The sequence below is a fragment of the Phaseolus vulgaris genome, chromosome 1, assembly GCF_000499845.2.
Source record: "Phaseolus vulgaris cultivar G19833 chromosome 1, P. vulgaris v2.0, whole genome shotgun sequence".
Classification (NCBI taxonomy): Eukaryota; Viridiplantae; Streptophyta; class Magnoliopsida; order Fabales; family Fabaceae; genus Phaseolus; species Phaseolus vulgaris.
The window spans coordinates 21,801,354-21,812,775 of record NC_023759.2 but is presented as its reverse complement, the minus strand read 5'-3'; positions in this window follow the sequence as shown (position 1 = coordinate 21,812,775).

Sequence of the window (11,422 nt, the reverse complement as noted above, 5' to 3'; positions counted from 1 at the left end):
TGAACAATCCTAAAATCAACTCACATCAGAAAGTCACCTAATTGCGTTCAATGCCCAGATGATTATCTTGGGTGAGTCAGATGCAGTGTGGTGCAAGATGTTCATGGGCACCTTCACGGGCACGGCAATACAGTGGTTCAGTGGACTCCCGGATGGCCATATTACCTCTTTTTCACAGTTCGCCAAATTGTTCTGAGATTGGTTCTATGCCGACCATGTCAAGCCCCCAGTCTTATATGATCTCTTCAATGTGTGCTAGAGGGAAGGGGAGACATTGAAGGATTATCTAAACTCATGATGAGAATGTCATGGTGTCCGCCTTTGAGCAAGGGTTCATTCCAGGACTGTTCTATGATTCCCTAATTAGAAGCCCTGCAGAATCTTTCTCTGAAATCAGACAAAGAGCGGTCGCCCACATTAATGTTAAAGAAGAAGTAGTAGCTAGGAACAATGGTTCAAATTTTCGACTGCCTAAACCGAAGGAAGTCAGCAAGGCTTCTCGGCCTATGAGGGTTAATGAGACCTCAGCGAGGAAGAAGGTAGAAGCCAGACATCACCCTTACAGGAAAGGGGAATTCAAGGAAAGAGGCAAAGAGAAGGAAGTATGTCCCAAGTTCCGCATATCATACAAAGAACTGATAGATATACCTGCAGTGGCGGAAAAGTTGAGATTCCCTCAAAAGGCTGACAAAAATTTAGAAGGAAGAAAAGATATTTGGTGTGAATTCCATAAGGGATTCGGTCATAGTATTGAGAGATGTATGGCTTTAAGATACCAGTTGGCCCAGCTTTTGAAGGGCGGTTTCTTGAAAGAGTATCTCGAAACCGACCAAGGAGAACCACATGAGGAAGTTATTCTAAGGGACCAGGGACACGAGCTCCCCGTGCATGTTGAGTTAAATAAGATCTTGGGTGGGTTTTCTGGAGGAGGCAGCACGGCTACCAAACGCAAAAGATACGCAAGGGCAGTGATGTAACTGGAGGCAAAATGTCATGATGACACACCAGACCCAGATCTTTATTTCAAGAAGGCAGACTTGGTAGGTGTGGTCCCCCATGACAATGACCCAGTAGTGATATTCGTTGTTATGGTAGGGAGAAAGGTGTACTGAGCTCTCATTTACCAAGGGAGCTCAGTTGATGTACTGTTTTGGTCCACATTCGTATACTTGCGGCTATCCCCCGATCAGATGAGGCCGTATGATGGGTGCTTATTTTATTTCGCAGGGGACCAAGTGGAGGTTTGAGGCTACATCACGACTTTTGCAGATGAGGAAGCGGCCAGAACTATCGTTATTAGGTATGTTGTGGTTAATACTCCCTCTACTTATAACTTGCTGCTAGGAAGGCCTTCGTTGAACAGGTTGGGAGAGGTAGCCTCTACGAAGCACATGATGTTGAACCTTGTGATGTTCAATGTTTTGAAGAATCCAAATCCTTTGAAGGATGTTGAAGCCTCTACTTTGCTTGTTGTTGCTGTGCTGGTTTAAGCTTTGTTCTGGGGTAGTTTATATATTGTAATCCACCCTTGTATTAAATCTCAAGCAATTAGCATCTCAATCTTTATGAAAGTAAAATGTTTTTCAAACTAAGTTGAAACAACTGATTGTTTTGTCGAAACAACCGATTTTTTATACTTAGGTGTTTTGAGAAAGATTGAAAACTGTTTTTGAATGGTTGAAACTGTTAAGTACCAAAACAACCGATTGATTCGAGGAAACAACCGATTGTTTGTTTTGGAACCATAACAAAAAAACTATTTTGTGTTTGACTGAGCTTTAAATGCTTTAACTGAATACGCTCCAGTCGTTAAAGGCTTTGACCAATCTTTTAATGCAATTTAAGAATTTGTTAAGATTTGATAACAAACTACATCTTTGAATATATTAAGAAAAACAGATTTGAGAATTAAGAATTTTTTTTGACAAAGTTTTTCTAAAGAGTTTTTCAAAGTGCTGAGATTGCTTAAAGAGTTTGTGATTGATCAAGGTGCTGGAATAGGATTCTACTTGTATTGATTTCAGATATTCATCTGTAACAAGTGTAATCTTTGTAATCTATTGAACAATTCGTTTTTGTGTTTGCTGAGATTGGTTGTGTGTTCTTGAGGTGTTCAAGATCAGCAATCTTAGTGTTGGCCAAGGAGAGTTTGTTTCTTGAGGTGTTCAAGGTCATTCTCTTGGTTGTTGTGTAAGTGATCAAGTGGTGATTACTTAGTGGATATCCTCAGGGTTCTGAGAAGACTGGATGTAGCTCTGGATTTGGAGTGAACCAGTATAAACAACTGTGTAAAATTTCTCTATCCCTATCTTTTTAAATTCAGTTTTGTCATTTTGAAACTGGTATAAACAACCGATTGTTTCGCTAAAACAACCGATTGTTTTTCCAGCTTTGTGCTTTTGCTGTTTGTTTTGAAAAACTGAATCCTTAATAAAGGTTCTTTTGAAGAATTTTCATTCTAAGATGAAAAGTTTACTAAAATCTTTCTTAAACAATTCACCCCCCCTCTCGTTTAAGGCCATACATTCTAACACATGAAAATGAAGCTACCATCCCTTGAGGGAAAGGTAATCACAATAAGGTCCAACCAGAAAGATGCTCGGAAGTGTTACGAGAGTAACTTAAAGAACAGAAGGAGTTATAACTCCGCCACTATTTATCATGAGGGAAAAGTGGCTGAAGTCTTGGAAGCCGATTTAGGCCATAGACAGCGGTCGGGACCAGCTGGTGACATCCGAGAACAGAAAATCGAAGGAAAGTTGTTCAAGCTCAGTGTCTCGCTACGTCAAGAGTTGCAAGACCAGATAGCTGGTGTGATAGCCAGACACCTGGACGCGTTCGCATGGTCCTCTGCTGACATGCCTGGGATAGATCCTGATTTCCTATGCCACAAGCTCATTGTAGATAACAGGGTTCGACCAGTAGTTCAGAGGAAGAGGAAATTTAATGAAGAAAGGCGCCTAATCATTAAAACGGAGACTCAAAAGCTGCTGAACGCCGACCATATCAGGGAGATCCAGTACCCTTAATGGTTGGCGAACGTGGTATTGGTTCGGAAGGCCAATGGTAAGTGGATGATGTTCGTCGACTTCACAGACCTGAACAAAGCATGTCCAAAACATTCATACCCGCTGCCGAGCATTGACTCCTTGGTTGACAGCGCCTTAGGGTGCCGACTACTGAGTTTCCTTGATGCATTCTCGGGGTACAACCAGATTCGGATGCACCCCAATGATGAGATAAGACAGCTTTCATGACGGAGCTCGCCAGCTATTTGTACATGGTCATGCCCTTTGGCCTAAAAAACGTTTGCGCCACTTACCAATGTCTGATGGATAGGATTCTCGCCCCCATGCTCGGGCGAAATGTGCAGGCGTACATAGACGACATGGTCGTTACCTCCAAGGAGAAAAAGAAGCATGTGACAGACCTTGAGGAACTGTTTGCTACCATAGGCAAGTATAACCTGATGTTAAACCCCGAAAAATGTGGTTTCGGGGTAGAGGCAGGTAAGTTCCTTGGGTTCATGCTAACCGAGAGGGGCATAGAAGCCAACCCTGGTAAGTGTGTCACCCTCATCGAAATGATGAGCCTTGCCACTGTCAAGGAAGTCCAACAGCTAACTGGACGGATGGCAGCTCTGTCCCGTTTCCTATCAGCCAGTGGAGACAAGGGTTACCTATACTTCCAGTGCTTAAAGAAGAATAATTGCTTTGTGTGGACCTCCAAGTGTGAGGACCTTTCGTCAAGTTGAAGGAGTACTTGGCCAGTCCTTCTGTGCTCGGTAAACCAGTGGCGGGCGTCCCTCTTCGCCTGTACTTTTCCATCACAGACCAGGCAATTAGCTCAGTGATAGTGCAAGACTAGGACCAGGTTCAAAAGCCAATTTACTTCGTCAGCAAGGTGCTATAGGGGCCTGAGGAGCATTACCAGGCGATCAAGAAAGCTGCAGTAGCAGTAGTGCTCACAGCTAGGCGGCTACGACACTATTTTCAAAACTTCACCGTTATAGTGATGACTGATCTACCTATCCGCAAGGTTTTACAGAAACCTGACATAGCAGAGCATATGGTGCGGTGGTCGGTCGAGTTGTCCGAGTTTGACATCCATTATGAGCCAAGAGGGGAAATTAAAGGGCAGGTATATGTTGATTTTGTGGTTGAGTTTATGTCTGAGGATTCTGACCTAGATCTCAAGGGTTTTTGGTGGATATTGTCAGTAGATGGTTCTTCCAATCAGTAAGGCAATGGAGCTAGGGTTATCCTAGAAGGGCCCAGTGGCCTGTTGATCAAACAGTCTTTGAAATTCTCATTTAAAGCTAGCAACAATCAGGCCGAGTATGAGGTATTGATAGTTGGGATGCTGTTATCCTAGGAGTTGGGAGCTCAGAACCTACTGGTGAAGAGCGACTCGTTACTTGATACTGAGCAGGTAACAAGCATATATCAAGCCAATGACCCGTAATTGGCTGCATACCTCAAGTACGTCTTGTTTTTGAAAGAAGCCTTCATTGAGTTTGAGCTTGTGCACGTGCCGAGCGAGCAAAATTCCCAAGCTGACCTCTTAGCCAAACCTTGAAGGCCTCTAGAACAGTGGAAGAGAACCCACCTAGGGAGGTCTTGCTGATAGGTTCCCAGGGAGGAAGGAGTCACCAATCGTTGACCCAGGAAACATTGAAAGTTCCCCGGGTAGGAGCATGCAAGGCGCTAGAGGAGGAGGTAATGACTATCTCCCAAGGCAGCATGGTCGATACCTGGATTACTCCTTACCAGCGTTATCTAGCTGACAGATTACTTTCTAGTGAGCCCGCAGAAGCAAAAGCGATAAAAACAAATTTGGGGAAGTACACGTTGATTGATGGCAAGTTGTTTCGTCATGGGTATGCTCACCCTGCTCTTATTTGCATTAGTGGGCACCAGTGCACCCATGTGATGACCAAGTTGCATGAAGGCATTTGTGGGAGTCATATTGGAGGTCGAGCACTACCGTTGAAGGTCGTCCAAGCTGGATAATTTGGCCGATGAAGAAAAAAGACTGCAGAAGGTACGCTCAACGATGTGAGTAGTGCCAGAAACACGCTGATTGGCATCACACACTGGCAGAGGATATGCGATCAATTTACAGTCCATGGGCATTGCATACCTGGGGAAAAGACATTCTAGGTCCTTTCCCTTTGGCCATACGTCAAATGAAGTACCTTGTGGTAGCTATCGAGTACTTCACCAAATTGATTGAAGTCGAGCCCGTTGCCCAAATCACTGCCCACAAGGTGCAGCATTTCATATGGAAGTACATAGTATGCCGCTTTGGGGTTCCCACACATCTGGTGTTAGAAAATGGAACACAATTCGCCAATTTGCAATTAGGTAAACTATGCTTGGGGCTCGAAATAAAACAAATATTCACCACAGTGGAGCACCCCCAGACGAATGGCTAAGTGGAATCAGCCAATAGGGTCTTGCTCAGAGGCTTGAAGAGAAGGTTAGAGAAAAGGGAACCTAGGCAGAGGAGGTTCCCCGTATTCTATGAGCTTATCACACCATGCCTCAGTCCACCACCAAGGAAATACCGTTTAGTTTGGTGTATGGAACAGACGCTATGATGCCCGTAGAGATTCATGAGAGATCTTCCCGATTTTAGAATTTTGTTGTAGAAAAATCCAATGAGGGGAGGAAAGTGAACCTGGACTTACTAGATGAAGTCCGTGAGCAAGCACATATTAAGTCAGAAGCGTCGAAAAGAAGAGTCGAGTTGAGACAAACAACCAAGGTCAGACCTCGACAGTTCCAAGTTGTTGACTTGGTGATGCGGAAAGCTCATCCTTACCAGTTGGAAAATAAGTTGTCTCCAAAGTGGACATGACCGTTTCGTGTAGTTGAAGTGCTTAGGAATGGTGCATACAAGTTAGAAACCTTAGAGGGAGGACCTATCCCTCGGACATGGAACGTTGTTAACCTCAAGTTTATTTTAGTTAAATTGATATTTGTTGTTGAACAATATGGTGCTGAAATGGTGATGTTGTTTTTCCCTTGAGGGATTTTAAAGAGGTCACCTAATAAATGGTTGTTTACGAGATATTGTTGCTTTCTTTTGTCTTTCTTGTTCGATTGTGATGCGTGATGCAACAACCTTTTCCTCGAAGAGGTTTTTTGAGAAAGGGTCGTGTGAGCAATCGATTACCATAGGTAGATAAATTGACCTTCCTCGCGAAGTCGCACTGTGGGTAAAGTTGCATAGATGCCTCATCCAAACCAGCATAAAATAAGTCAGGCTAACTCGGTGTGAAAGTAATCACTCAAGTCTAGGCGCTCTGTGGGATGAGTAAAGTTGCACTAATAGATCATCTGACCCAGTACAAGGTAAGTCAGGTTAGACCGGTGTGAAAGTAATCATCCGAGTCTAGCCGCTCTGTGGGTAAGTGAAGTTGCATAGATAGACCGTTCAGATTTGTTAGAAAGTATGGCTTTAAACTAGAGAGGGGTGAATGGTTTAAAGAGGGTTTTCGCAAACTTTTTAGTCTAGAATGAAATTCCTTTGAGAAAACTTGATTAAGAACTCAGTTTGCCAAAAACACAAACCAATTTAGCACAGCACCAGAAAAACAATCGGTTGTTTCGCATAAACAATTGGTTGTTTATACCAGTTAAAATATACAAACTGAAATTAAAGAGTTTAAGGGATAGAGAGATTGCACACACAGTTTATACTGGTTCACTCTTAAACCAAGAGCTACATCCAGTCTTCCCATAAACCACTAGGGGAATCCACTAAGCTATCAAACCTAGATTACTTACACACACCACCAAAGAAGTGACATTGATCCCCTCAAGACACACACTTTCTTTGGCTCAGCACATACACCACCAAGAATGCTGATCTTTATAACCTCAAGACCACACAACACTTCTTGGCTTATCACACCAGAGTTTACACAAAGTATAGAAGGATTACACTTGTTACAGAATGATCTGAAATCAATACAAGATGAAAATCCTATTCCACTCTCTCTTGATCAAAGCAATCTCAAAGCTATCTTTAACTCTTGAAAAGCAAAATCAGTGAAAACCTCAAATCTATTTTTCTATGATTAAATCTCAGTTCTTGTTTTTTACAAAAGCTGAACAAACTCTTTTATAGCTTAAAAAGATTGGTCAAAGCATTTAAAACAGGAGCACATTCAGTTATAAAATCATTTAAAGCTCAGTCAAAGCACAAAACATATTTCTGTTATGGTTTGAAAACAAACAATCGATTGAATGCTCGAATCAATCGGTTGTTTTGGTTTGACAACAACTCAACCACCAAAAATAGTTTTCAACCTTTCTTAAAACACCTAAGTATAAAACAATCTGTTGTTTCGACAAAACAACAGGTTGTTTTTCACTTAGTTTGAAAAACACTTTCAATTCAAAAGGTTTGAGGATACTTAAGCTTTGGATTCAATCAAGAGTAGATTTACACAGATAATCTACCCCAGATCCTATTCAAAAACACCTCTGCAACAACAAGCACATCAAGCCTTCCATCAAACTCAAAGGATTTGGATTCTTCAAAGCTTGAACACACTTGATTGAACAAGATTGACACATGGTGAAGTAGCTCAGTGTGTGAGAGACACTCGAGTATAGACACTGTGTGGGATGAACTAGCTCGGTGTATGAGAGACACCTGAGTATAGACATTGTGTGGGATGAGCTTGTTGCACAGGTGAAACATACGATTGGTACTCAGGTGTTGTTAGACGCTTAAATACAAGGGCTTTGTGAGAACAATTGTTTAGATGCATAGCTCAGTCGCCCAAACACGCGTCGTGCAAGGCGATACTTTGTGGATTCAAGGTAAGATACTACCTCGACGAGCACTAACCTGTAAAGGCTATGATGAATGGTCTGGCGAAAGGTTAGTTTCAGTAAACCTTTTGATTTGTTAGCACTAAAAGAAATTGATTGATTAAAGTATACTCAGATGTGTATGCATTAACATAAGCTACTTGAACTAGTTGAGAGTAAAATATGGTATGCATAAGTAAAGAGTTAAGGCGTTGACAAATGAAAATCATAATAAGTGTACCGCCCTGGTAGTCGGAAGTGATGACGTGGCATCGAGCTATTATATAGGCGTGTTGAACGAGACACCTGGCTGGCAGAAGGGAAGGAAGTCGGGAGGCTCGTGTAGTCACCAGTTATTAAGTTGGCGTGCTCCGATCTCTAGCATACCTAAATCGGCGGTCACCGGGTTTGAGATGAAGTCGCCAGATGTGAACCCAGGCGACCAAGTGATTAGAGATCACCGAAACAAGGACATCGTCGGAGATGAAGTCAGATAGTCATTTCCCAGCTGGCTAGAGGATGAGCTCGGGAGACAGCTTACCTGAACATACACGGTGAAGCAAGTAAAGTAGATCATGAAGGCGGCCAGCGAGACCACAGGGAAGGTGTGTACGAAGGCACCCGATCTCGCCACTCAGAAGAGATCACGCTCCAAGGCAACTATGCACTGAGTTGTGTCATGCATAAGTAACTTAGCCGAAAACCTGAAGAGTAGGAAGTGGCGCCCAAGTCAAGGATGCTCCAGATGGTGACACGTGTACAGCTGGATGCAAGCCACGTGTCCAGATGTGTAACTGTCTGGAGAGAGAAAGTGCACAGGTATATAAGAGATTCTAACGAACTTCTGAGGTACGCACGTTCAGATTACTTCTTTACGCTTGCGAGTTCTGAGTACGCTGAGAGAGAACTTTGCACGGTTCCTTAGAGTTCTTGAGTTTTCTCTTAGTATTTGGTGGTTCAGTCGCTGACTTGGGCGTCGGAGCGTGATCGGCCGCAGCGGCGCCGTTCTGTCTTTTGCAGGTTCTTGAGGTGGATCGCGGCGAAGGACGGAGGCTAACACGGCGCAGAAGTTGATCCAGGTTTGACGAGGCAAGGCTCCAGCGTCTTGGTCAACTGGCAGGATCAATAAGATAAAGTATCAATGGTTCATAATTACACCATAGTCAATCTCCTACTCTTCTACTAGTTGCCCATCCATGACTCTTTTGCTTGGTCCCAGTTGAGAGAAGTCCAAGTTCGGGTGGAGACTGAAGGCTTGCTCGACAACAACCTCGAATCCCACCAAGAGAGCTTGGACAGCTTCTCCTTTGTAGACCTCGACCTCGTCAGCAAAGAACTTGTCCTTCTGGACAAGATCTTGTTGCAAGTTGGACAGACAGTCTTGCTCTGCCAGGAGAGTATCTTGTTCGGCGGCCTCCTTAGTCTTGGCATCCAAGAGTTGCTCAGTTTGCTGATGGAGGGCTCGAAGGTTTTGAATCCCTTGTTGCAATCTTGCCATTTTCTGTTGAGTTTCCTGCTTCTCCTATTCGATGGCACTTTCTTGGCTCTGCAGTTTCTTCAGGGCCAAGCAGTTTGTGGCCAAAGCTTGCCCAAACTGCTTCATGGCCTCTTGTAGCAAGTGATGACCCTCATAAACCTCCATCCTCTCCTCGTCTTCACGGCGCAACAGGGAGTCCTCCAAGTAGGAGGTGATGTCAAAGTCCTAGTCCCAAAGGCCCTTCCTCCTTAAGCTCTCTGCACCCCCCTCTAGAGGGCATGGTGTAGTTGGAAGAACGCGGGAGGGTTGCGGAAGAGGAGCAGCATTTGAAGTTGCCTTTCCTCGGGAGGGAGAAGGAATAGGGCTAATGGCACAAGTAGCCCTCCCTCTCTTTCCTGTTAAGATAAAGCCCAAGGCAGTGTCCTCGTTGTCCTTAGAAGAGGTGAGGGCAACCGCTTGCATATGGCTGGCCATCTAGGTTTTTCAATCTAGTATAGCAGAAATCATTTAGGAGGTCAAGATGCTTCTTATTAGCTCGGATCTTGAGGAAGTGGCCTTTAAAATTTTTGTAAGACGATTGGAAGAGGGTAAGGATTCCCCATCCAGAAACGGTATTTACACAGACCTAGAGTTGATGACATAGTTTCTTCACCTCGAAGAGGTAAAGGAACACGTCATCAGAGGGTGGGATACCTTTAAATATTATTAATATTATTAAATATTATTAATATTATTAACTATTATTAAGCATTATTAATATAATTTTAAGCATTATTAATATTATTAAGCATTATTAATATTAATAAATATTATTCTTAATATTACTAAATATTATTACTAATATTACTAAATATTATTACTAATATTACTAAATATTATTACTATATTACTAAATATTATTACTAATATTACTAAATATTATTAATATATTAAATATTACTAATATTATTAAATATTTTAATATTATTTACATTATTAAATATTATTAGTATTTTTATATTATTGAATATTATAAATACTATAAATAATGTTAATATTATTAATAATATAAAAAATATTAATATTATAAATAATTTTATTAATATCATTTCTATTTTTAATATTATTAATTTTATTCAAATTATTAATATCATTAATATTGTTCCGGCCGGTTGACATGGGTCGTCTTTATGAGTGGCTTGTCCTCACGAGCTAGAGCACCTTCGTTCTAGCTTGTCTATGAGTACCTGAAAAAGAAGAACAAAGGGGCGCCCTCGCGGCCGTTTGCACTTCGACGATCAAGTCAGCTAGCGAGAAACACCAAAGTGACTAAAGACTGTATGATTATCTCAATGACTGGAACTGCATGGCTAAACTGTGTTGCCCTAATTGCCTTGTGCTCACAGCTGGGTGCGCCGTCAAGAAAAACTAGGGTTTAGTGCTCTGTGTAACTATGAAAAACGTACCTTACTAGGGCTCTTCGTGCCCTTTATATAGATGAAAACGAGGGTTTACCTTTGCCGCTGCTCTTATCTGAGCGTATCTGGCACATGGACGTTCCTTATCTGGAGTGTAATGAATAACCTTGTGGCCGCTTGGGTTCTAACTTGAGCGTCGTATCTCTCGTGCCAACATGCTTCGCGGGTCCCCTAATTGGCCACGTGTCATGCATGCAGCCTTTCTTTGGAGATCTTTAATGAGCACGTGGGCATTGTCACGTGCCCCTTTGATCCGATCGCTTACTCTGTGCGGAGGGTCCCACAGCGCCTTCACCCAACTTTAGGGCGACGTCTTACCTTGGCGATCTACGTCTTACTTTGCATTGACTTTGACTTTTGGTAAACGCCCGGGGACGGGACGGTACAAATATTATAAATATTAATATTAATATTACTAATACTATTAATATTATTAATAATAATATTATTCATATTATTAATATAATATTATTCATATTATTAATATAATATTATTCATATTATTAATATAATATTAATAATATTATTTATATTATTATATTAATATTATTAATTTTATAATATTAATAATATTTATACCTATTAGTTATGATTATTATTATTTATTAATATTAGTTATTCTTTTATAATTATTTATATTATAATAATATTTTTAATAT